We start from the raw sequence: 23,777 nt of genomic DNA, 5'->3' as shown, positions 1-23,777 counted from the left end.
TTTAAAATAACTGAGTTTGTTATAAAATGAGTACATGTTCATCAGAGACAATTCTGCGATGTAGGAAAGGAGTTCAGTGCAATGCAGGAAAGCACTAGGAAGAAATAAAATGGCATTTATTGATATTTTGGTGTTTCTGCTGTTTTTCCAGTACAAAAACTAGTATCTAAATAAATAGGTAAAAATAAATTTATCTCAATACTATTTTCTTACTTGCTTTTATTCCACCCAACAGAATCTTTTAAAATGTAATCATAATGACCATGTATGCACTCCGCTTTTTTCTTTTTCTTTGAGACGGAGTTTCACTCCTGTTGCCCAGGCTGGACCACAGTGGTGCGATCTCGGCTTGCTGCAACCTCTGCCTCCCGGGTTCTAGTGAGTCTCCTGCCTCAGGCTCCCAAGTATCTGGGATTACAGGCATGTGCCATCACGCCCGGCTGATTTTGTGTTTTTAGTAGAGATGGGATTTCTCCATTGGTCTTGAACTCCCGACCTCAGGTGATCCGCCCGCCTTGGCCTCCTACAGTGCTGGGATTACAGGCGTGAGCTACCACGCCTGACCTATTTTTGTATTTTTAGTAGAGACGGGGTTTCACCTTGTTGACCAGGCTGGTCTTGAACTCTTGACCTCAGGTGATCCACCCACCTCGGCCTCCCAAAGTGCTGGGATTACAGGCGTGAGCCACCATGCCGGGCCCCGCTTTTTCCCTTTGTCATAAGCGTTCCCCTAGGATGCTGTGCTTGCAGAATTAGGTTGTTTCTCCCCTCTTTATTTTATTTTATTTTATTGTATTTTATTTTAGTAATGCCGAGAGCATCTTAACTTTCAGATACTCGTAGAAGTGAAAGTAAGTTAAATAAAGTGTATTCTCACATAACTTTTAGTACATAAGTACATACGGCCAAATTCCAATCCCAAAGGGTAGTACCAATTTCAACTCCACCAGCAATTTAAGGGAGAAAAGATTGCTTTTCTTAAGTTATTACAGTTCATTTTCACAGTAGCCCTATGAGGATAGGTATTGTTATTTTTCCCCTCCACAAACGAGGCTTTTCAGGCTCAGAAAATAATTTGTCCAAGACCACATAGCTAGTAGTATGTGGAAGAGCTGAGATTTGACTCCAATTTGCTTGCTTCCAAAGCCTGTGCTTCCTACTGTATCATACAGTGAAAATTTAGTCCCTTTAGTAGAAAATGGCAACGGCAATATGACTTGTTAAGCCTTAGGACAAACACCTGGGAAAAAGAATCATTATTTAAACAAGGGTGCTAAATGTCTATATATAGTTCTTATACCTTTTCAATCAGTGACTAATAAGTGTGAGTTATTTTTGGTTTTACTGATAAAATACTATGTGCTAGGCACTGTTCTAAGCAGCTTACATATATTGACTCACTTAATTCTCAGAACAGCCCTGCGAGGTAGACAGTTATCCTCCCCAATTTGCAGCTGAGGAAACTGAGGCACAGACATTTAAGTAACTTTCCTACTGAGGAGCAGAACTAGGATTTGAACCCAGATGGTCTGGCTCCCTATTCTGTGTTGCTCACTACTGCTTCTCAGCCTTAAAGAAGTTTATCTCCGTGTGTCTCCCAACCACTGGGATTGTCTTAGGCGAGTGATGTAAATAGTAGCTCAGGTTAGTGTAGAGCTTGAGTCTCAGTCATTGGAAACTGCATCATTGTGTCCTGGCAATGTGCTTTTCCCTCCTCCCCTTGGGACCATGGCAGCTGCTTTCCTGGGCTGTACCGTGCTCCTTCTCCTGGCTGCCAGTGCACCAGTCTCCCTCTCCCCACATCAGAACCAAGATCCACTTTACCTTCGGTAGACATGTTTTATGTCCTAATTAGGATCTTTTGTAGCAGTTAGTGCTCTACAGTTGTTTTTATTTGTATATCCTCTGTTTTTCTCTTCCCTTATCAAGTCATCTTCCTTTTCCAACTTTTTCCATTCTCAGTCTGTCTCAATATCAGTTTTAGTAATGTAGGTGGAACCTATCTTACATCAAGAAATTTTAAAATTGGCATTTTTATAGGATTTTAATAAGTGAAACTTGCTAAAGCATATCTCATCAATAATTTAGCATTTTTGAAGTGTGCTTTGTGAAACGATACTATGAGGAGCTCCTGAAGTTTTAACCCTCATTTAAATTGTGAGTGTAAATGAGAATTATAAAGTAATCCTTATTTAAATCATGATTTTCCCCCCAGATTTTTCCCTAAGGCTTTCTAAGTTACACTGCCATTGTTTTCAGTCATTTCCCAGAATTTAGTCCCGTCGGTGGACATGATACAATGGGAAGAGCATGACACTAATCTTTGGAAAGGGTTCTATAGCCAAGTTAGGTTGGGTATGTTGTTGGCCATATTGTTTTTTGACATTGACGATGCAGATTGACACTTCAAAGACCCTTTGCAGCCCTGCAACAGAGAAGTCTATTTGACTTTATTAACTGTTTCTAAGATTTATTGGGGGAAATAAAATATAGGGAACAAACAAATTTCCATTTCATTGTACTGCCCAGATTTGATCATTATTTCTGTATTGTTGTATAATTTTTTTTCTCCTTTATGTGTGCATGTAAATACACATTTTTAAAGGAAAGGTCAGCCTATCTATAGTTTCATACTCTGCTTTTTTCATTTACTCTTCTTGAATGAATTCACTCCATGTCATTAAGTAATCTTCAAGCCAACTTTTACCATTATCTTTGTTTTGCCTTATTACAAAACTGAAACATGTTGAAAAAGTTCAAAAATTATACAAATATTGTATGTAGTGTAGAAAGGACTAGTCCCACATAGTGACTCCCACACCCACATCACCCTTGTTGGTAGTCTAGTGCTCATTCTTTTAGACTTTTTCTGTGTATGTGCTTATCTATGCATTCTTTTTTTTCCTGATACATGTGTATACACACATCCATACACCTATACATTTGGTTTTATACAGAAATGGCATTCAGATATACATTTGATGTTCTTCCAGCATCTCAGATATGAAAAAACATGAGTTTGAATGGTTATAACTTTTTTTTTCAAAAAAAATTTTTTTTTTTAATTTAAGATGGGTTTTCACCATGTGGGCCAGGCTGGTCTCGAACTCCTGACCTCAGGTGATCTGCCTTCCTTGGCCTCCCAAATTGCTGGGATTACAGGCATAAGCCACCACGCCCTGTCCGTAACTTTTTTTTTTTTTTTCTGAGACGGGGTCTTGCTCTGTCGTCCAGCCTGGAGTGCAATGGCATGATCTCAGCTCACCGCAACTGCCGCCTCCCGGGTTCAAGTGATTCTCTTGCCTCAGCCTCCTGAGTAGTTGGGATTACAGGCACCTGCCATCATGCCCTGCTAATTATTGTATTTTTGTAGAGACAGGGTTTTACCATGTTGACCAGGCTGGTCTTGAACTCCTGACCTCAGGTGATCCGCCTAACTCGGCCCCCTAAAGTGCTGGGATTACAGGCATGAGTCACTGCACCTGGTCAATTGTAACATTTTATCGTACTAAAATAAGTTTTTTTGCAGTATTTTCTCACTTAGAAACACTTAGAATATCTTTGTAACTAAGTTATTGATTGCATCTTTGACTTCATTTTAAAGAAATCATAAATGTTGAATTATAGAGTCAAAGGATAAGAATATTTTATTTTAATTTAGACAGAGTCTTGCTTTGTCGCCCAGGCTGGAGTGTAGTGGCATGATCTCAGCTCACTGCAAGCTCTGCCTCTCAGGTTCAAGCGATTCTCCTGTCTCAGCCTTCTAGTAGCTGGGATTACAAGTGTCTACCACCACACCTGGCTAATTTTTGTATTTTTACTAGAGATGGGGTTTCACCGTGTTGGCCTTGAAGTCTCAACCTCAAGTGATCTGCCTGCCTCATCCTCTCAAAGTGCTGGGATTACAGGCGTGAGCCACTGCCCCTGGCCTGATTGTGTATTTATTGTAGAGCCAGGGTTAGAACCTAGGTCAGAAAACCTGCCCTGTTGTTTCTTGAATCTTGCATTATTTTTTGCCTTGGCATCTTTGTTTGTTTGTTTTTTCCTGAAATCCCTCCTGGAGTAAATTTTTTTCGTGTAAGGACACAGGTAGTGAACTTCTGAATCTTGCTTGGCCATTCTTGTGCAGTCCTGAATGACTGGATTCCTAAGTACCTAGTGTGGGTTTCCTCTTTGTTTGTGGGTACAGCCTTTTCCAGCAAGAGGCTCAAACTTCAAATGGCAGGGCTGACTCTAGGTTCTGTTTCAGTATGCAAGGCATATGAATAGGCTGGTTTGCATATAGGGTGCAGAGGTGGGGAGTAGGTAGTGGTGGGGGGAGGCAGGAATGTGAGAACCCCCTGCAGTCGTCAAAGCGTCAAAGCGGGACTCAGCGCTTTCTGTGGCTTGTACTCCTGAGTGAAGCTGCCCTTCTTATTACCCTCCTTTTCCATTCCCCGTCACTTGTGCTGTGATCTGGTTTGGAAGTTTGAAGTTACCCCAAGCTCTCTTCTAGTTTTTTGCAGACCTCTAACCCCCTTAATGTTCTCCTTAAGCAGATTGCCCCCCACCCCACCCTTTCTGGAGAGTTTCTAGGATTTTATTTTGGGGGAATAAATAAACTTCTTTTCCAACCTGGAATGGTGGGGGAAAGGCTGTTTGTAGACAGTGGGTTTGGGGACGGGTTTGAGGCCCCACTATCATGCTTGCTCGGTGGCATTTGCACCACTGGAGATGATTTTAGACAGGGTGTGGGCCCAACAGTAAACACCATTGAAATAAAAGTCAGGTCATGACTCCCTTTTCAGTTCTTGACTCCCTTTTCAGTTCTTTTTTTTTTTTTTTTGAGATATGATTTTTATTGAGCTTATCCACCACAGTGGAAATAATGACTGTACAAAACCAAATGTTTGTTACTATAACTTCTGCATCACAATTAAAATCCAAACAGTTTTAAAAACAGTCCACTCAATCAAAACCCACTACTCCAGAATCAATAGCTTCTTTGAAGCCACAGTAACACTTAAATATGGTTAAGACTCAAATGCAGAAATTTAGTTGGTTGGAAAGCTAATTAAACTTCCAACTTGCTCAAATAGAATCACAAAAAGACAAAATTGTGTTTTTCACAGAAATACAGTCCACTGGAATCACCAACACTGGACAGCTGTTCTAGTGTGTAAGAGTCCTGAGATAACACAGAATCCAGGCATCCATTAGACAGTCCACTGGAATCACCAACACTGGACAGCTGTTCTAGTGTGTAAGAGTCCTGAGAGAACATGGAATCCAGGCATCCATTAGACAGTCCACTGGAATCACCAGCACTGGACAGCTGTTCTAGTGTGTAAGAGTCCTGAGATAACACAGAATCCAGGCATCCATTAGACAGTCCACTGGAATCACCAACACTGGACAGCTGTTCTAGTGTGTAAGAGTCCTGAGAGAACATGGAATCCAGGCATCCATTAGACAGTCCACTGGAATCACCAACACTGGACAGCTGTTCTAGTGTGTAAGAGTCCTGAGAGAACACAGAATCCAGGCATCCCTTCGACAGTCCACTGGAAATCACCAACACTGGCAGCTGTTCTATTGTGTAAGATTCCTGAGATAACCCAGAATCCAGGCATCCATTAGATCAGTCCACTGGAATCACCCAGCACTGGACAGCTGTTCTAGTGTGTAGAGTCCTGAGAGAAACACAGAATCCAGGCATCCATTAGACAGTCCACTTGAATCACCAGCACTGGACAGCTGTTCTAGTGTGTAAGAGTCCTGAGAGAACACAGAATCCAGACATCCATTAGACAGTCCACTGAAATCACCAACACTGGACAGCTGTTCTAGTGTGTAAGAGTCTTGAGAGAACACAGAATCCAGGCATCCATTAGACAGTCCACTGGAATCACCAACACTGGACAGCTGTTCTAGTGTGTAAGAGTCCTGAGATAACACAGAATCCAGGCATCCATTAGACAGTCTTCTGGTGTCCTTTCTTCCCAAACAGAGATGTGTGGATGTGTGGAATGACACCACCACCAGCAATTGTACCCTTGATGAGAGAATCCAATTCTTCATCTGCACGAATAGCAAGTTGCGAGTGACGAGGGGTAATATACACTTTACCTTTAAGTCTTTTGATGCATTTCCTGCCAGTTCAAGTCCCTCTGCGGTGAGGTACTCCAGGATGGCTGTGCTGTACACAGTGGCAGTCGTGCCCACACGTCCGTGACTGGTCGTCCTAGATTTCAGGTGTCGATGAATATGGCCCACTGGGAACTGCAAGCTGGCTCTCTGCCTTTGTCTTGGCCGTTCCGGAGTCCTTCCCGGCCTTACTGCCAGCCATTTCGAGTTCTGCTGAAGCTTAAGCAAGGCAGAGAAAGGGCTAATCAGACCCACCGTGAGATCCCACCGCCTACTCCTTCGTCGCACCGTGATTCAAACTGCCCTTTTCAGTTCTTACTATTCGTGATTGGATCAAATAGAAAATCTTGGTTTGGTGCTAGTCTGAAAGACCTCTCTAATAATGGCTATTTTCCCATTGTAACAAAAAGAGCAGGAGGTAATATTAGACTTTAATAACTTTGTTTTGTAATAGGTTGGTGCAAAAGTAATTGTGGTTTTTGCCATTAAAAGTAAAATGGCAATTACTTTTGTACCAACTTGTATTTGTGTGTGTGTGTGTGTGTGTTTGCGACACAGTCTCACTCTGACTGCCCCAGCTGGAGTGCAGTGGTGCAATCTTGGCTCACTGCAACCTCTGCCTCCCTGGTTCAAGGGATTCTGATGCCTCAGCCTCCCAAGTAGTAGCTGGCATTATAGGTGCCCACCACCACACCTGGTTAATTTTGTATTTTTAGTAGAGACAGGTTTTCACCATGTTGGCCAGACTGGTCTCGAACTCCTGATCTCAGGTGATCCGCCCACCTTGGCCTCCCAAAGTGCTGGAATTACAGGTGTGAGTCACCGTGCCTGGCCTAGTGTGTTTATTTTTATAGTTACCACCTACTAATGAGAAAGGGACACTTGTTTTCCATTTACTGTAGTGATACCAAATTTCCTTTAAAATATTTATGTAAATCACAGTAAGGTGATTTAAAGAAAAATATTAAATAACAGGATCAGGGCAGGCAGAAACTGTGGTGCTGTAGTGGTAATGCCTGCAGTTTGAGAAATGCCCTCAATTCTCCTGAGGATTGCTTGTATTCTTCCCCAGGTCTTGGTATTTGTTGATTCTTTCTCTGGACTCAGTTGAAAGGACACATTTCTCTGGTGTTTTGAGGGTTCTTTTATTTTGAAACAACTTTGGAAGGGCGGGAAGGTGGACAGGTGTCCTGGGTCTGCTGTCTTAGACTGGAATTTTACCTGGCGGTCTTCTTGGTTTCATTGTTTTTGCTGGATTCTTTTCCTCTTTCCTTTTTCTTTTTTCTTTCTTTTCTTTTTTTTCTTTTTTCTTTTTTTTTTTGAGATGATGTCTTGCTCTTGTCCCCCAGGCTGGAGTGCAATGGCGCGATCTTGGCTCACTGCAACCTCCGTCTCCTGGGTTCAAGCCATTCTCATGCCTCGGCCTCCCTAGTAACTGGGATTACGGGCGCCTGCCACCACGCCCGGCTAATTTTTGTAGAGACGGCATTTCACCATGTTGGCCAGGCTGATCTCGAATTCCTGACCTCAGGTGATCTGCCCGCCTCGGCCTCCCAAAGTGTTGGGATTACAGGCGTGAGCCACCACACCCGGCCTCTTTCCTCTTTTTTGAATTAATTTTAGTGTTTGGGGTTTCAATGGGGCTTGTTCCCTGCTTCAGCTAGGCCTTTGCTCAGTATCAGCTCCCCCCACCCATTAGGTGCTGAAGGGCCACTCAGAAGCCCAAACTTGCAAGGATTTTTCTGCTCGGAGCTCTTACGCTTTTCTCCCAGGGAGAGGTCCCGTGGCTCATCAAAGCTTTAAAACAAGACTTGGGTTTCTCCGCCGTGCAGGCGTGTGTTCTGCTTGCCCTCTTTCTCCAACCCAGACTCACGTAGGCTATGCTGAAACTCTGCGGAGGCAGACCCTCTTGTGTGGCCTGGGATTGCTCCAGCGCCATCTTTGTAGCTCGGGCATGCTTGCTTGTCACCCTGTTTGGTTGATTCCGACTCCTTGGGTCGTTGAACACAGGGAGGCACCCCGGCTTGGGGCCAGCTGTTACCGCACACGCCCCGGCATGCGGCCCTCTGGTGTCTCAGCTGCGTTCATGGATGCCCACCCGGCGGGGCTTCTCCAGGCCCCAGGCGTTTCCTTTGGTCTCTGTAGAGGTTGTGGGGGGCGGGTTGGAGAGGAGAGTTACTTGCCAGCACTTTAAAATTGGCTTATTTCAGACCTAAGTTCAGGTGTCTGTGATGTCCTGAGGCGGATGAGTTGTTATGTGGCAGCATCCACCGAGCTCTCGCCCACCTTCTTGCCATCGATTCCCCCATTTCACTGTCTGCCTGGCCTCTGTAGGCACTTGAATTTACAACACATTTTCTTGCCACTAACCACACATTTCCCCCCTTGAGAAGTATTATTTATTCTCTCTTACAGTTTATCACATGGGCCAGAACTTTCTGTAAGCTTCCTGATTTACTTTTTAAGAGTTATTCCCACTGTTAACTGATTTATCCCATATTTGTGTGTTACAGTCATAATTTTTTAAACTTCTTTTGGCTTTTAAAATTATTATTTCATTATAACTATATTTCTTGTCTAATTAGTACTTTTAGTAATTGCTGCTTTTTACATTTAATGAAAGTGTTAATGTCTGTATAAAATCTCCCTAAGAAGTATAAACCCAACTGTTGGCCACCACAGCGGTGGGACCAAAATGAACATTTAGGTGCCCAGTGCCTTTGCTGACTTGCAGATTTGATACACTTTTCTCTGGCATGCAGGCCTCTGTGTTTGGTGCTGTTTTAGGACTTCCTTTTAAAATTTTACAGCTCACTCTTTCCTCTCCTTTAATTCACACTGTTTAAGTATTTTAGATGTGGAGCACATTTTTTGTATATAGAGGGTAAGTCCTTCTCTTTCCTGACCTTTTTTTTTTTTTCTGGAAACTTCTTAGCACTTTCTCCAGCTTATTTTCCAGATAAACTGTATAACTATTGCTTTGATAACAAGTGTTTATTGACTGCGGCCCTGAGCCAGTCACTCTGCCCAGTTGTTCGGGGACCTGTATGAGGAGCGTTCAGTGTGGCAAGTGTCCAGTGTCATTGAATTCTCCCCAATGCTTTAGGGACAGGAGCTGATTGATGGCTTCCAGTGTTTTACTTCTAAACACTGTAGGGAAATGGGTGTAACAAAAATAAATCTGCAACATTTTGATTCCTGGGCAGTCTTTGTTGAGATGATCACCAGGAGGCACTCATTCCTCCCTAATGTGGTCACTGAATCTAAGTTTCATTAAGTTTTCTTCTAGGAAGTCCAGAGACTTGAGGAATAAATCATAGTGGAAGTGGAAGGTGTCTCTTGCAAGGCATGGGTTTACTATGTGTTTATGGATTTCTGCCCTTAGTTTTGGTTTAGCTCCTTTCTGATGAAAAACTTTGTAAGAAAATTACTTTATGAGACATCAAGTCACCCCATACTTGTGAGAACCCTGAGAAATTTGCCAAATAGTTAAGTAGTCAGACATAGGAAAACCAATGTTGTGGTAGGATATGGCGGCCCCTCCTCTCAAGGGTGTGAACCATACAGGGCTTTTTGATGTCTGTATTTTTACAAGCGTGGCTTGTGGAGGCAGGCAATTTCTGGGTTGCTCCCCTACCTGTCTGTCTTCAGCTAGAATGCTTCTGTAACAGCCCACAGGACAAAACTTTGCAAGGCCTGTAGTTAGTGTCTCCAGTAACCAAAAGATACATATTTTATTCAGGTAAAATTTGCCGTTTTAACCATTTAAAAATGTTCACTTACTGACTTCCAGTACATTTACATTGTTGTACAATTAACACCAACCACAATTTAATTGCAGAACATTTTATCACGCCAGAAAGAAACAGAGTACCCATTAAGCCAAACTTGTCACCCTGCAGCCCATGGGCCATATGTGGCCCACGACAGCTTTGAATGCAGCCCAACACAAATTTGTGAACTTTCTTAAAACATTCTGAGATTTTATCAATTTTTTTAAGCTTATCAACTATTGTTAGTGTTAGTGTACTTTATGTGTGGCCCTAGATAATTCTTCTTTTCCAGTGTGGCCCAGGGAAGCCAAAAGATTAGACATCCCTGTATAAAGCAGTCATGCCCTACTACCTTCTCCCAACTGCCCCTGACAAACACTAATCTGCTTTCAGTCTGTATGGATTTTAAAATTCTGGACATTTCATATAAGTGGAATCATGCAGTATGTAACTTTGTGTGACTGACTTTTTTTTCACTTAGCATACTGTTTTTGAGGTTCATCCATGTTGTAGCATGTATCAAGATCCATTCCTTTTATGGCTGAATAATATTCTATTGTATAGATATACATTTTGTTCATTTGTTGATGGACATTGGTTTGTATCCACTTTTTGTCTTACCATGATAATGCTACTATGAACATTTGTATGTAGGTTTTTGTGGAAAAACACTGTGTTTTCAGTTTTCTTGGGTATATGCCTCAGAGTGTAATTGCTAGGTCATGTCATAATAATATGCTTGACTTTTTGAGGAACCAAAAAGATATATCTTAAGTATTAAAATAGTAATCATATAAAGTTATTGTACTTCCTTCTTATATATTAGAAAGAAATGGTTTCTTTATAGTCAGTCAGAACCAAGTTCAAATCCCGGCCCCTCTACTAACTAACCGTGACCTTCAGTGGGTTATTTACCCTTTCTTAGTTTATTTCTTCACCTAGAGAATGCTGATAATTAATTCCTGCTTTAGGGCTATTATAATCACTGAGATGGTATTACATGTAAAGTGCTTTTATTAGCATAGTGCCTGGCATAAAATACTCCACATATACTGTAACATTTATTTTAGGATAATACATAGTCACCCAAGCCTGATTAGTATTTATTGCCTCAAAGAAATGACTGTGTACTTTGGTCAAACCAAAAAGAAATCAGACCCGAAAGGAAATCTTAAACTTTGTATTTTTATATTATCTTTGCCAGAGAGGTATTTTGCATTTTTACTTTTAGATTAATGCATTGTCTGTTATTCTCAAAATTTGTAGCATCCCTATTTTCAAAGGTGGAAGGATCTCCTGCCGGGAAGTGACTTTTTCTTTCTTTTTTTTTTTTTTTTTTGAGACGGAGTCTTGCTCTGTCACCTGGGCTGCAGTGAAGTGGCCGGATCTCAGCTCACTGCAAGCTCCGCCTCCCGGGTTTACGTCATTCTCCTGCCTCAGCCTCCTGAGTAGCTGGGACTACAGGCGCCCGCCACCTCGCCCGGCTAGTTTTTTGTATTTTTTAGTAGAGACGGGGTTTCACCGTGTTAGCCAGGATGGTCTCGATCTCCTGACCTCGTGATCCGCCCGTCTCGGCCTCCCAAAGTGCTGGGATTACAGGCTGTGACTTTTTCTTAACCTTCTGTTTGATCTTTCCTTGGGTTCTGTATGTGTGAACCACTTCCTGGTTCTGCTCACAGAGAGGCCGAAGATTGCTAGTGACTTGCCCCATCTCAGTGTGTAAGGATTCGCCATATGGATCTTTTTCTTGAATTAGTAACTAGTTACAAATTATTTTTTCTAATTGTCAAAATAGATTTTTTTGTGTAAAAAATTAAGATCTCCATGAACAGGCCAGAGATTATCACTGTTAATATTTTCGTAGATGCTTCTAAAAAAAGTATCGATATATTATTTTTTGTATAATAATACCACTAGACCATTTTGCACTTACTATTTAGGAACATCTTTCCAAGGTGTGAAATATTTTTCTACAACCTGTTTCTTAATGTTGAATATTATTCCATTTTTATGGATAGAACATAATTTACCCATTTCCCAATTGGATATTCATATTGTTTCTAGTCTTTTCACTATTATAAACAGTGCTGCGATGAGCATTTTTGTAGCAAAATCTTTGTGCTCATTTATGATAGTTACTTTGGGCTAAATTTCTAGAAATGGATTTCTTGGATCTGTGTTGCAGCCTCCACAGACTGCAGTCTTTCTATATTTCATTCACAATTACATTTACTTTTGTTACACAGGGCACCACTTTGATTTCTGTTAGTGCTTTGATTTCTGTTCTGTTTGTGATTGTGTATGTCTTTTACTTGAAATCCACCATGAAGGTGAACATTTCTTTGAACCGTGGCACTGTATGGCAATGCAGTGTAGTCAGTTGTGCTTGCAGTCCGGATTATCAGAGCTTGCATTCTGGTTCTGCTGCTCACTAGCCTCTTCTTGCGCACTGTTTCAGTGTACTCTGCCTCACCTTTTATTCTATTTCTACAGAGTCCCATTTGGTGTATAAGCTGGTTTGTTGTTCTTATTTCTCTGTTCCTCCTGTGGAGAGCTTCTTTTCTGTGGCCACTCTAGACCATTGAGGATGGAAGCTGATGGATAAAAATGCTGCCCTGTTCCACCTGAGATGGTAGTTGAGACACATTCACCAGGCTTCTTAGAAAGTCCTGTAGGTTCCAACACCCGTCAGAAACATCTGTCACTCATGGCGATGGCCTACTTGTCAGTGCCCTTCTTTGCACTCTTCCTCTGTTTCCCTCCCTGTGTCCTTCACCACTATTTTGGGATCATATCCCAAAATAAAGTACCTGCCTGTAAGCCTTTGCCTCACCTTTTACTCTCAGGGGAACCCCGGCTAAGACATTGTGTTGTCATGGATAGGTATTCTCCGAGTCACATTTTTGTCTTCCGTATAAATCTGAGAAGAGTAATGTCTACCTCATAGGGTTATTTTGAGGATTAAACCATGTAATTCATTCATTCACCACATAGTTACTGAAAGGCAACTGTGTGCCAAGTGGTGGCATTCTGGCTATGGGGATATTGGCAGTGAGCAAGACAGCTAGGACCCTGTCTTCATAGAGTTTACCTTCTGATGAAGGAGACAGACAAAGAAGCAAACAAAGAATTTCAAGTAGTAAAGAATGCCTGCCGGGCGCGGTGGCTCAAGCCTGTAATCCCAGCACTTTGGGAGGCCGAGACGGGCGGATCACGAGGTCAGGAGATCGAGACCATCCTGGCTAACATGGTGAAACCCCGTCTCTACTAAAAAATACAAAAAACTAGCCGGGCGAGGTGGCGGGCGCCTGTAGTCCCAGCTACTCGGGAGCCTGAGGCAGGAGAATGGCGTGAACCCGGGAGGCGGAGCTTGCAGTGAGCTGAGATCCGGCCACTGCACTCCAGCCTGGGCAACAGAGCGAGACTCCGTCTCAAAAAAAAAAAAAAGAATGCCACAGAGTAAATTAACCAGGATGACGCACTCAAAAGCAAAAAATCACGATTGAAGGCCACTCTGGGGAGGTGCTGTTTGAAATGAGGACTGAATGATGAGGATAAGCTGGACATGGGAAGAACATTTTGGGTAGAGAGAGTAACAGGCACATAGGCCCTGTAGTGGAGTGGCAGGAGCAAAGTAGCACACATAAAGTGTCATGCTAATGCCTCCACTTCCTAAGGGCTTAATAAATGTTGGTTGGCATTAGTAGTTACTAGTTGGTTATATTAGTAATTAATAGTAGAGGTTAGATCAAAGGGATAGCCCATTGTTAACAAATAGCACTAAGTGGTCAGTTTAGCCTTATGGGTTGATGACAAATTGATTTCATAGAATAAGCAGTAATTGGGCAGGATGAGAATGGTTTCATAGTATACTTTAACTTGTTGATATGGTAAATTACACTGATTTGTTTCGTATTCCCTGGATAAGCTTTATTTGGTCATGATGTATTTTTATATAATGCTAGGTTTGATTTACTGATGTTTTGTTGAGAATTTTGCATCTGTTAATATGTTAATAAAGTATATTGGTCTAATTTTTGCCTTTTAATATCTTTATCTGGTTTTGCTAACAGTGTATCATTGGCTTCATAATGTGAGCTGGAAAGTGTTCCCTATTTTTCTGTGTTGTAAAAGAGTTTGTGTGGAATTGGTATTTAAATGCTTGGTAGAATTCTCCCCTGAAGCCATCAGGCTTGGAGTTTTCTTTGTTGGAAGCCTTTTAACTATAAATTCAATTTCATAATATCTATAGGACTGTTTCCGTTATCTATTTCTTCTTGAATGAGCTTTGGTAGATTGTGTCTTCCAAGGAGTTTGCCTGTTTCATCTAAGTTGTCAAATTTATGGGTATAAAGTATTTTGTAACATTCCCTTTCAAAAAAAATCTAGTTGTGATAAATTTTAGTAGTGATAAGAAATACATAATATAAAACTTACTATTTTAACTATTTTTAAGTGCACAGTTCAGTGACATTAAGTACATTCACATTGTTGTGCAACTTCTTACTGTCGTTTAAATGTCTCTGGGATCAGTAGTGATGCCCCCTCTTTATTCCTGATATTGATGATTGTGTCTTCTCTCTTTTTGTCCTGATCATTTCTGCTGGAAGTGTATCAGTTTTATTGATCTCAGATAACCAGCTTTGAGTTTCATTGATTTGTCTCTATTATGGTTTGGTTTTTCCATTTCATTGATTTCTACTCTTAATTATTTTTTTACATCTGATTGCTTAGGTTTTAATTTGCTCTTTTTCTGTTTTTTTTGTTTTTTTTTTTTTTAAGATTGTAACCTACACCATTATTTGAGACCTTTTGTCTTCCTAATATAAGCATTTTTATGCTACACTTTACTCTCTAAGCATTGCTTTAGCTACAGTCCACAAATTTTGCTTTGTTGTGCTTCAGTTTTTAATTCTGTTTTAAATATAGTCTAATTTCCTTTGTGACTTTCTCTTTGACCCAGATATTGTTTAGAAATGTGTTGTTGAGTTTTCACATATTTGGGGGATTGTCCATCTTTCTGTTGTTGGTTTCTAATTTTTTTGTGGCCAAGGAGCATGCTTTGTATGATTTTAATTCCTTTAAATTTTTTGAGGAATCTTTTATGCCCAGAATATAGTCTATCTTGGTGAATGCTCCATCTGCACTTGAACAAATGTGTAACTTGCTGTTGTTGAGTGGAGTGTTCTATGAATGTCAATCAGGCCAAATTGGTTGATAATATTTTTCAGGTCTTGTATATCCTTACTGATTTTACTAGTCAGCTTGGGCTGCCATAACAATATACCACAGACTGGGTGGCTTAAAGAACAGAAATTAATTTTCTCACAGACCCAGAAGCTAGAAGTCCAAGCTCAGGGTCTTGGCAAGTTTGGTTTCTCCTGGGGCCTTGCAGGAGCCTGCTGCCTTCTAGCTGGGTCATCACATGGTCTTTCCTTTGTGTGTGGGAGCATCCCTGGGTCTCTCCTTTTTCTTATAAAGACATGTCCCATTGAATTAGGGCTCCATCTATCCTTATGACCTCACTTAACCTTAATTCCCTCTTTAAAGGGCCTCTCTCCAAACACAGTCAACATAGAGCTTCAGCATACCAATTTGAGGGGGTCACATTCAGTCCATAACAGTGATTTTCTGTTTACTTGTACTATCAATTACTGTGAGAAGAGTGCTGAATTCTCCAATTATATTTGTGGATTTATCTATGTCTCATTTCAGTTCTATTAATTTTTGCTTCATTGAAGTCCTTTCTCAGCTCTCAGATTCTATGATTCTCTGTGTACTCCCCACCCAATGTTTTAATTATGAAAAATTTCAAACATGCCACAAAGTAGAAAGAGTGGTACACTGAACACCCATATACCCACCACCTAGATTCTACAATTAACATTTTAGTATGTTTGCTTTAGCAAATATCAATCCCTCTATTTATTTGATCAGTACCATATTATTTTTAAAATGCATTTCAAAGTAGATTATAGTCACATTTTCTCTAAACACTTAAATGTGCATTGTTATTAACCAGAGTTTAAGAATTATTTAAAGGTTTTTTTTGAGTTAAAATTTTTATGTGGTAAAAGTACAAATCTTGAGTTGATGAGTGAATCTTATTGTGTATAATGATACTGTATACTTATCCTGTGATGTGCAACTTTTTGGATATTTGTGTATTATTGCTTTCCACATAGGTTTTTGAGATCTGACTTCTGCTCATCTTGAGAGGAATACTTAATGGTAATTATCAGATTTGTATTTTTAGGGGTTTGTTTGGTCCTGGACAGAATTAAAATGGTTGTGTAAACAGGGTCAGTTATTAGTTCAGTAAGTATTTGCTTATATTTAGTTTTAATTTTTAATTGTGGTAAAATGTACATAATATAAAATGTACAATCTTAACTATTTTTGTGTCTATACGGTAGTATTAAGTACGTTCATATTGTGCAACCGATGTCTGTAACTCTTCTTATCTTGCAGAACTGAAACTCTGTACCCATTAAACAACTTCCCATTTCCCCCTTCCTCCCCTCCTCTATACCCTTCTTCTGGCAACCACTTTTCTACTTTGTACCTCTGTGAATTTTACTACTCTAGGTACTGCAAATAAGTGGAATCATATAATATTTATCTTTTTGTGACTGGCTTATTTCATATAGCATAATGTCCTCAAGGTTCATGCATGTTGTTGCGTGTGCCAGTTTCCTTCCTTTTTAAGACTGAATTGATCACCCTTATATGTGTGTGCCACATTTTGTTTACCCGTTTATCCATTCATCTGCCAGTGGACACTTGGGTTGCTCCCGCCAATATTTGAGCACCTCCTTCACATCACTCCCCTTTTGTTTAACAAACACTCTTGACTGCCTTTACGTGCCAGGTCCTGTTAGAGGCATGAGGGATGCTGCAGCAGGGAATGTACCAGACAAAGCTGCTGCCCTAAATAAGCTTGTGTTCTAGTGGAGACTGAAGGTGGGGGAATGGACGGTAGACCAAGAAGTATATTTCCTTGATTCTAAAATGCATTTGTTCCCACATTTTAATGATTCTAAAGTTGGAACGCGGCCTTATAATTGATGATGTCTTAGAATTATATTTGGCAGCGTTTATTTTTTAGTGGCCATAAAAATAATGGTGTATCAGTTTGAATCATAGAGTTGATGAATCACTATTAAATCCACTGTTAAGTACTATGAAAAAAGCGGGACAAAGGATAAGGTGACATTTGAGCAGAGCACATGTTTAGTTTAAATGATGTGTTTAATAGCAGGACATCATCCCTGAAGGAGGCAGTGTGTTGATTCACATTTGGCACAAGCTCTGACCCCAGTGTGAGCTGGTAGCACTTTGCAGACTGGTTATTTTGAGTGGCACTGGTAGAGAGGAGAGAGACCTGGCAGGTGAAGGCTTGGGGACGCATTTTGCTAGATGGGCCCGGATCTTGTAGGTGGGAAAGACAGCATGTCCGGAACTTAGTCAGAGCCATCTCAGCAACTGCCAGCAGTTCTTCCAGTGGCCCAGAACAAAACTTAGTTTTATTCCTGACTTCTCCATCTGCCCATACACCCAGTCAGTCAGCATATCCTGTCTGCAGCACCTTCACAACATATCCCAGTTCCGACTCCCCTCTTCATCTCCACCTCCACCCTGCTGGTTTGAACATCCTCCTTTCTTCCTTGGATTCCCTAACAGCCTCCTAACTGGTCTCCTATCTTCCACCCTTTCCTTGCTGTAATTTCTTCTCAATTTAACAACCAAAGTGATCATTTAAAAACATGTCCAATCATGTTACTCCTCTACTGAGACCTCCCCAAAGCACCCTGCACATCCAGAGGAAAGATTTTAAAGTCCTCATAATAGACTGTAGGGCTCTCGACTGTTTTCTCCCATCACCACTTCTTTGACCTTAGCTCCCTCCCTGTCTGCCTCATGCTCATTCTGCTTTTGCCGGTTGGCTGCCTTATCATCTCTTAATCATGTTGAGCATGTTTTCATCTCAGAGCATTTGTACTTGCTTTTTTTTCCACCAGGATCACCCTTCCCTCAGGTATCTGCAAGGCCTACATCTTCAGGTCTCTGCCCAGATCCACATGACAAGAAGGTCTTCCCTAACCAGGTTGGATAAGACGGCACCCCTCCTTCCCCACCAGCAGTGGGCCAAGTTATGCTGCAGTAGCAAACAACTCTGAAATATCAGGAACCCGAGACAACAAGGCTCACATCTCACTGCTGTTCCATCTCCATTGCGAGTTACCTGGGAGGGGTCCACTCTAAACTGTCGTCAGCCCCGGGAGCTGGCTGATGGCTACACTACCATCTGGCACATTGGCAGATGAAAAGAGCAAGAATGATTCCCTGGCTCTTAAAGGCTCCTCCTGGAAGTGACATAGCTTTCATTTACTTGGCCAGAGCAAGTCACATTGCCATGCCTCACTTCGTTTGGGAGTAGGGGTGGGGAGCAGTCCTACCATGGGTTTGGGAAGAGACAGGAAATATGTGAATAACAAAGCCACAGGTTTTATTTTCCCTAGTTCATTTTGCGTAGGATTTATTTCCATCTGACATAATGTATATCTACCTTGTTTTATTTGTTGTTGCTTTTCTCTCCTGTCTAGACTCTAAACTACAAGACTAGGGACTTTGTCCACAGTTTATTGCTGTGCCTCAGGACCTAGAATAATGCATGGTACAGCATGGATGGCTACTCATATTTAGAGAGTGATTGAGAATACCAAAGCAAAGCACTCATTTATTCATTTGGTGGATGCGTTGGGAGTTTGGTATTCAAGTTGGGAATGTGGATTAGGGAGATTTGAGAGGTTGGAGAGGAAGAGATGGTGTGAGATAAGAAGTTGTAGAGCAGATATACTAGAGAAAATCAATGGAAACGCTGGTAAGTGGAGAGTGTCACCTTGAGATTTGAGACCCAAGAATTTATGGTGAAATCTTGTAGCTCAGCTCTGTGACTTTCTCCAGTCGTGTTGAGTTGCTCAAACCGGCAAGGAAGAGGAAGGAATGACGGGGCCCATTGCAAAAGGACAAGTGGAAACCCAAGTTGAAGGAAACATGAATCAAGCTGCCCCTTGCACTTATATCACCCCTGCTCCATCTTCAGTCCTGTCAGAGTCACAAAGGAGCTTGCCTTTAATGGGGGAAGCCTGGGGTGTTGTGATGGTGCTGGTGGTAGGAGCAATATTCTCTATATTCATTCTTTTGTTTGTTTGTTTGTTTGTTTTTTTCTTTTTTGAGGTGGAGTCTCGCTCTGTCACCTGGACTGGAGTGCAGTGGCCAGATCTCAGCTCACTGCAAGCTCCGCCTCCTGGGTTTATGCCATTCTCCTGCCTCAGGCTCCCGAGTAGCTGGGACTACAGGCGCCCGCCACCTCGCCCGGCTAGTTTTTGTGTTTTTAGTAGAGACGGGGTTTCACCGTGTTAGCCAGGATGGTCTCGATCTCCTGACCTCGTGATCCGCCCATCTCGGCCTCCCAAAGTGCTGGGATTACAGGCTTGAGCCACCGCGCCCGGCCTCTTTTCTTTGTTTTTTGAGATGGAGTCTCGCTTTGTTGCCCAGGCTGGAGTGCAGTGGCACAATCTCGGCTCACTGCAACCTCCACCTGCTGGATTCAGGAGATTCTCCTGCTGCAGCCTCCTGAATAGTTGGGATTACAGATGCCCTCCCACCACGCCTGGCTAATTTTTGTACTTTTGGTAGTGACGGGGCTTCACGATGTTGGCCAGGCTAGTCTCAAACTTCTGACCTCAGGTGATCTGCCCGACTTGGCCTCCCAAAGTGCTGGGATTATAGGTGTGAGCCACTGTGCCCAGCCCCTATATTCATTCTTTTATTTCATTTTCTTCTCATGACACTTTTGAGGTAGATTCTTGTCTCCATTTTACAGATGAGGAAAATTGAGGCTGAAATGGCTCAAGAAAGGATTTAGGTTGGTTAGGCTCATAGTCATGGTACTCTCCTCTACATTTGAATTACTATGCAATGAGGAACTCGGTTAAATTTTAGATTCCTTGGAGCCTTGTTTGCATTTTGGTCATGAAGAAAGTGTGCAACCACTTTACTAATGGTTGCAGTTTAGATGCTCGCAAGACCTTACCAGAGAGGAAATAGTTGGGCTATTTTTATATGCTTAAACAAGTACAATAACCACAATGTCAACTGTAACTGGTAAATTCGCCCCCAGGGAATTTCTTATGAATAAGATGAAGGTGCACCTCACAGAATCTGAGACTGTCCCCATCAGTGAGGCTTTTCTGTGATATTGCCTGTTAATGATCTGGACATTTCATCTGTGCAAGGGACGATGCTAGGATTTATGATGGATGTAGAGAAGAGTGAGGCATGTGGCCTCCCTTCAGGAATCTTTATTGTAGTTGGGATAGCAAAACTGTACAAACCCTGGCTGCTCACAGTAGTGTGTGGGAACGAGGGTGCAGAGTGGGGGAAAAGCCCTTCAGGCTAAAATGGTTCGCTCAGGCTGATGGAGGAAAGTAGAAACAACTGTTATTTGAAGGCTGCATAAGATTTAGATAAGGGAATATCTGTGCTAGTAAGGAAGGCATTGATGATATTTGGGGATTTAAGTCTGGAAAAAATTTCCAAAGGCATTGAAACAGAAAGCAACATGTTCAGGAGGTAGTGAGCTGTGTGGTTTGATTGCAGCAAAGGCTCCTGAGAACAAAGCAATGGAGGTTGTGCTGAGGAAGCAGGAGGCCCAGAATGTGGGGAGGTCTGGACAACCAGGGACAGGGACTTGTCATTTGAGCTTGAAGGTCATACCAAAGTGACCACATTGCAGCCTTGTTTTAGGAAAGAGTATACACACACACACACACACACACACACACACACACACACATACACACACACAGATAGTCCTTCCTTTGCAAGGTGATGCAGGACCGTAAAAATGACTGTGCAAGTTGAAACCAGACAAAGCTATTTTAATAATCAATGGGGAAAATTTGAATTGTTCCGTGATTTTTAAAAATTTTTGTTGAAAGAATGCTTTGTTAAAACTTTAGACTTTCTCTTATATAGTTATAAATGCATAGGGAAATGAAAAAATAGTAAAACAGTATACTGTAATTTATTAAAAACATTAGCGACATTGAGAATTACAGTGTTTTGTTTCTTTGTAAGAAACTTCCAAAGAGCGATTTGAGCAGTGTTTGCCTTCTTCCTATTGTGTAACTTACGGGGAGTATCTCTATGATACCTTGTGACTTGTCATACGCCTTTCTGAGTTTGGCTGAGTTTCCATTATTTTATTCTCTCTGCTTTCAATGTGACAAAATATCTCTGAGAGTTTCCTTAATATGTAGATTTTTGCCAGCATCACTTCCCCAGGGACATCACAATCACTATTTTACTGTACTATTGCTTCTCTAACAAATTATCACAAACGTGATGGTTTAAAACAAAAGAAATATGGCCAGGCACGGTGGCTCATGACTGTAATCGTAGCACTTTGGGAGGCTGAGGTGGGCGGATTGCCTGAGCTCAGGAGTTTGAGACCAGCTTGGGCAACATGGTGAAACCCTGTCTTTACTAAAAATACAAAAACATTAGCTGGGCGTGGTGACGTGCGCCTGTAGTCCCAGCTGCTTGGGAGGCTGAGGGAGCAGAATCGCTTGAACCTGGGAGGCGCCAGAGGTTGCAGTGAGCTGAGATCACGCCACTGCACTCCAGCCTGGGCAACAGAGTGGGACTCTGTCTCTTCAATAAACGAATAAATAAATAAATAAATAAAACAAAATGAATTTATTATTCTACAGTTTGGAGGCCAGAAGTCCAAAATGGATCTCACTGGGAAAAAATCAAGGTGTCAGCAGGGCTGCATTTCTTTTGGAAGCTCTGAGAAGGAATCTGTTTCTTCGCCTTTTGTAGCTTTTTGAGGCAGCTCACATTTCTTGACTCATGACCCAATTTTATCGTCAAAGCCAAGGGTGATTGGTGGACTCTTTCTTACATTGTCACTCTGAAACTTACTCTCCTGCCTCCCTCTTGCATTTAAAAGGACTCCTGTGGGCCAGTCCAGCGGCTCACGCTTGTAATTCTAGCATTTTGGGAGGCCAAGGTGGGTGGGTCATGAGGTCAGGAGTCTGAGACCAGCCTTGCCAAAATGGTGAAACCCCGTTTCTACTAAAAATACAAAAAATTAGCTGGATGTGGTGGCACGCGCCTATAGTCCCAGCTACTCGGGGGGCTGAGGTAGGAGAATCGCTTAAACCCGGGAGGCAGAGGTTGCAGTGAGCGGAGATTGTGCCACTGCACTCCAGCCTGGGCAACAGAGGGAGACTCTGTCTCAAAAAAAAAAAAAAAAAAAAAAGACTCTTCTGATTGCATCGGATCCAGCTGGATATCTTGGATATCTTGGATAATCTCATCTCAAGGACATCTGGTTAGCAACCTCAATTCTGTCTGCAACCTTAACTCCCACTTGCTGTGTAACCCAACATAGTCACAGGTTCTGGGGATTAGGACGTGGACCTCCTTGGGGAGCCAGTATTCTATCACAGTCACCTTCCGGTTGGTAAGTTCACCTTCACTGACTTTCTCTAGCTGCCTACCTTGAATGGTGGCAGTGTCAATATTCCTGTGGTTTGATATTTCTTTTATAACCTGATAGCATTTGATTCAGATTTCACTTTCAGCACTATTACTTTTTGTTTCTTTGCTGTATACTTTTTTTTGTTGTTGTTTTTGAGATGGAGTTTCTCCCTGTCATCCAGGCTGGGGTACAATGGTATGATCTTGGCTCACTGCAGTCTCTGTCTCCTGGGTTCAAGTGAGTCTCCCACCTCAGCCTCCCAAGTAGCTAGGACTACAGGCATGCCACCATGCCCAGCTACTTTTTATATTTTTAGTAGAGACGGTTTCGCCATGTTGACCAGGCTGGTCTCAAACTCCTGACCTTAAGTGATCCATCCGTCTCAGCCTCCCAAAGTGCTAGGATTATAGATGTGAGCAACCAGGCTTGGCCCTCTTTGTTGTATACTTTCATGTTTATTGACTAGTTCCTTCTTTTGATGATATATTTTTGTAAAACGTCACATGAATTTATCATTGGAAGATGAGGCAACACAACAACATGCTTCACTGTCTGTGCATGAATGGAATAACAGCTGCCCAGTGACCAGTGACTGACAGACTTGGAAAGAAGTGACATACATAATTGGTTGCCCGTCATAATGCACATCTTATTGACATAATGATCTACGTACTGAAGAGCTGGCGTTATTTTACCAAATCATGGTAACTGAAGTCTGTGCCTATTAGAGCTATGCAGAAATGAGGAACTGCCAGTGTGTGTATTTTTGTACCATGTCTACATGTGTATTTATATAGGTTAATGTGTGTTACTTGTTTTTTTAAAAAAAAAATTGGGAGTTAAGATAAAAGTTATTAGAAGTGTGTATCTATGGGAGTGGGTTGGGGGTATGGGATAGAGGGGATAAATAACTGAAGTGAAAGTAAACCTTTGTTTTTCATAGTTTTGGTTTTTGAACAATGTAAATATTTAACATACTCAAAAATTTTAACGGAGAAAGAAGCAAACTTTAATATTGAATGTAAACAGAAATAAACAAATCTGTGTGTTATAACCACTAGGGAAAAGAATTATTTCAAGTAGCTTTTGAACACAAGACCCTGTCCATCCTTAGTTGAGATATATATACACATAAACACACTCTAAGGACCAAAAAAGAAAAAAAAATCTTCAAAGATATTTTAAACTTTGCCCAGTGGGCTTAATGAATAGGTTATTATTTGTAATGATACTGATATTGTAATATTAAAATTTTATGTATAACCTAGGATAAAGCAAGCAGGTAACTCTTAATAATTAAGAGAGAAAAGACAGAAATGCAA

The 23,777-nt window shown here is 41.6% G+C and overlaps 1 protein-coding gene and 1 pseudogene across 1 annotated transcript in view; one reads left to right on the top strand and one right to left on the bottom strand.

Moving 5' to 3' along the window:
• Window positions 1–23,777, top strand: part of UBAC2 (UBA domain containing 2) — a 188,629-nt gene that overhangs the window by 9,717 nt on the left and 155,135 nt on the right. The gene's annotated exons all lie outside the window — the stretch shown is intronic.
• On the bottom strand, window positions 5,954–6,328 carry LOC104666445 (annotated as a pseudogene).

This window comes from Rhinopithecus roxellana, chromosome 18, assembly GCF_007565055.1.
Source record: "Rhinopithecus roxellana isolate Shanxi Qingling chromosome 18, ASM756505v1, whole genome shotgun sequence".
In the NCBI taxonomy this organism is placed as follows: Eukaryota; Metazoa; Chordata; class Mammalia; order Primates; family Cercopithecidae; genus Rhinopithecus; species Rhinopithecus roxellana.
The sequence above is the reverse complement of the archived record's forward strand: the minus strand, read 5'-3'. Positions and strand labels throughout refer to the sequence as shown.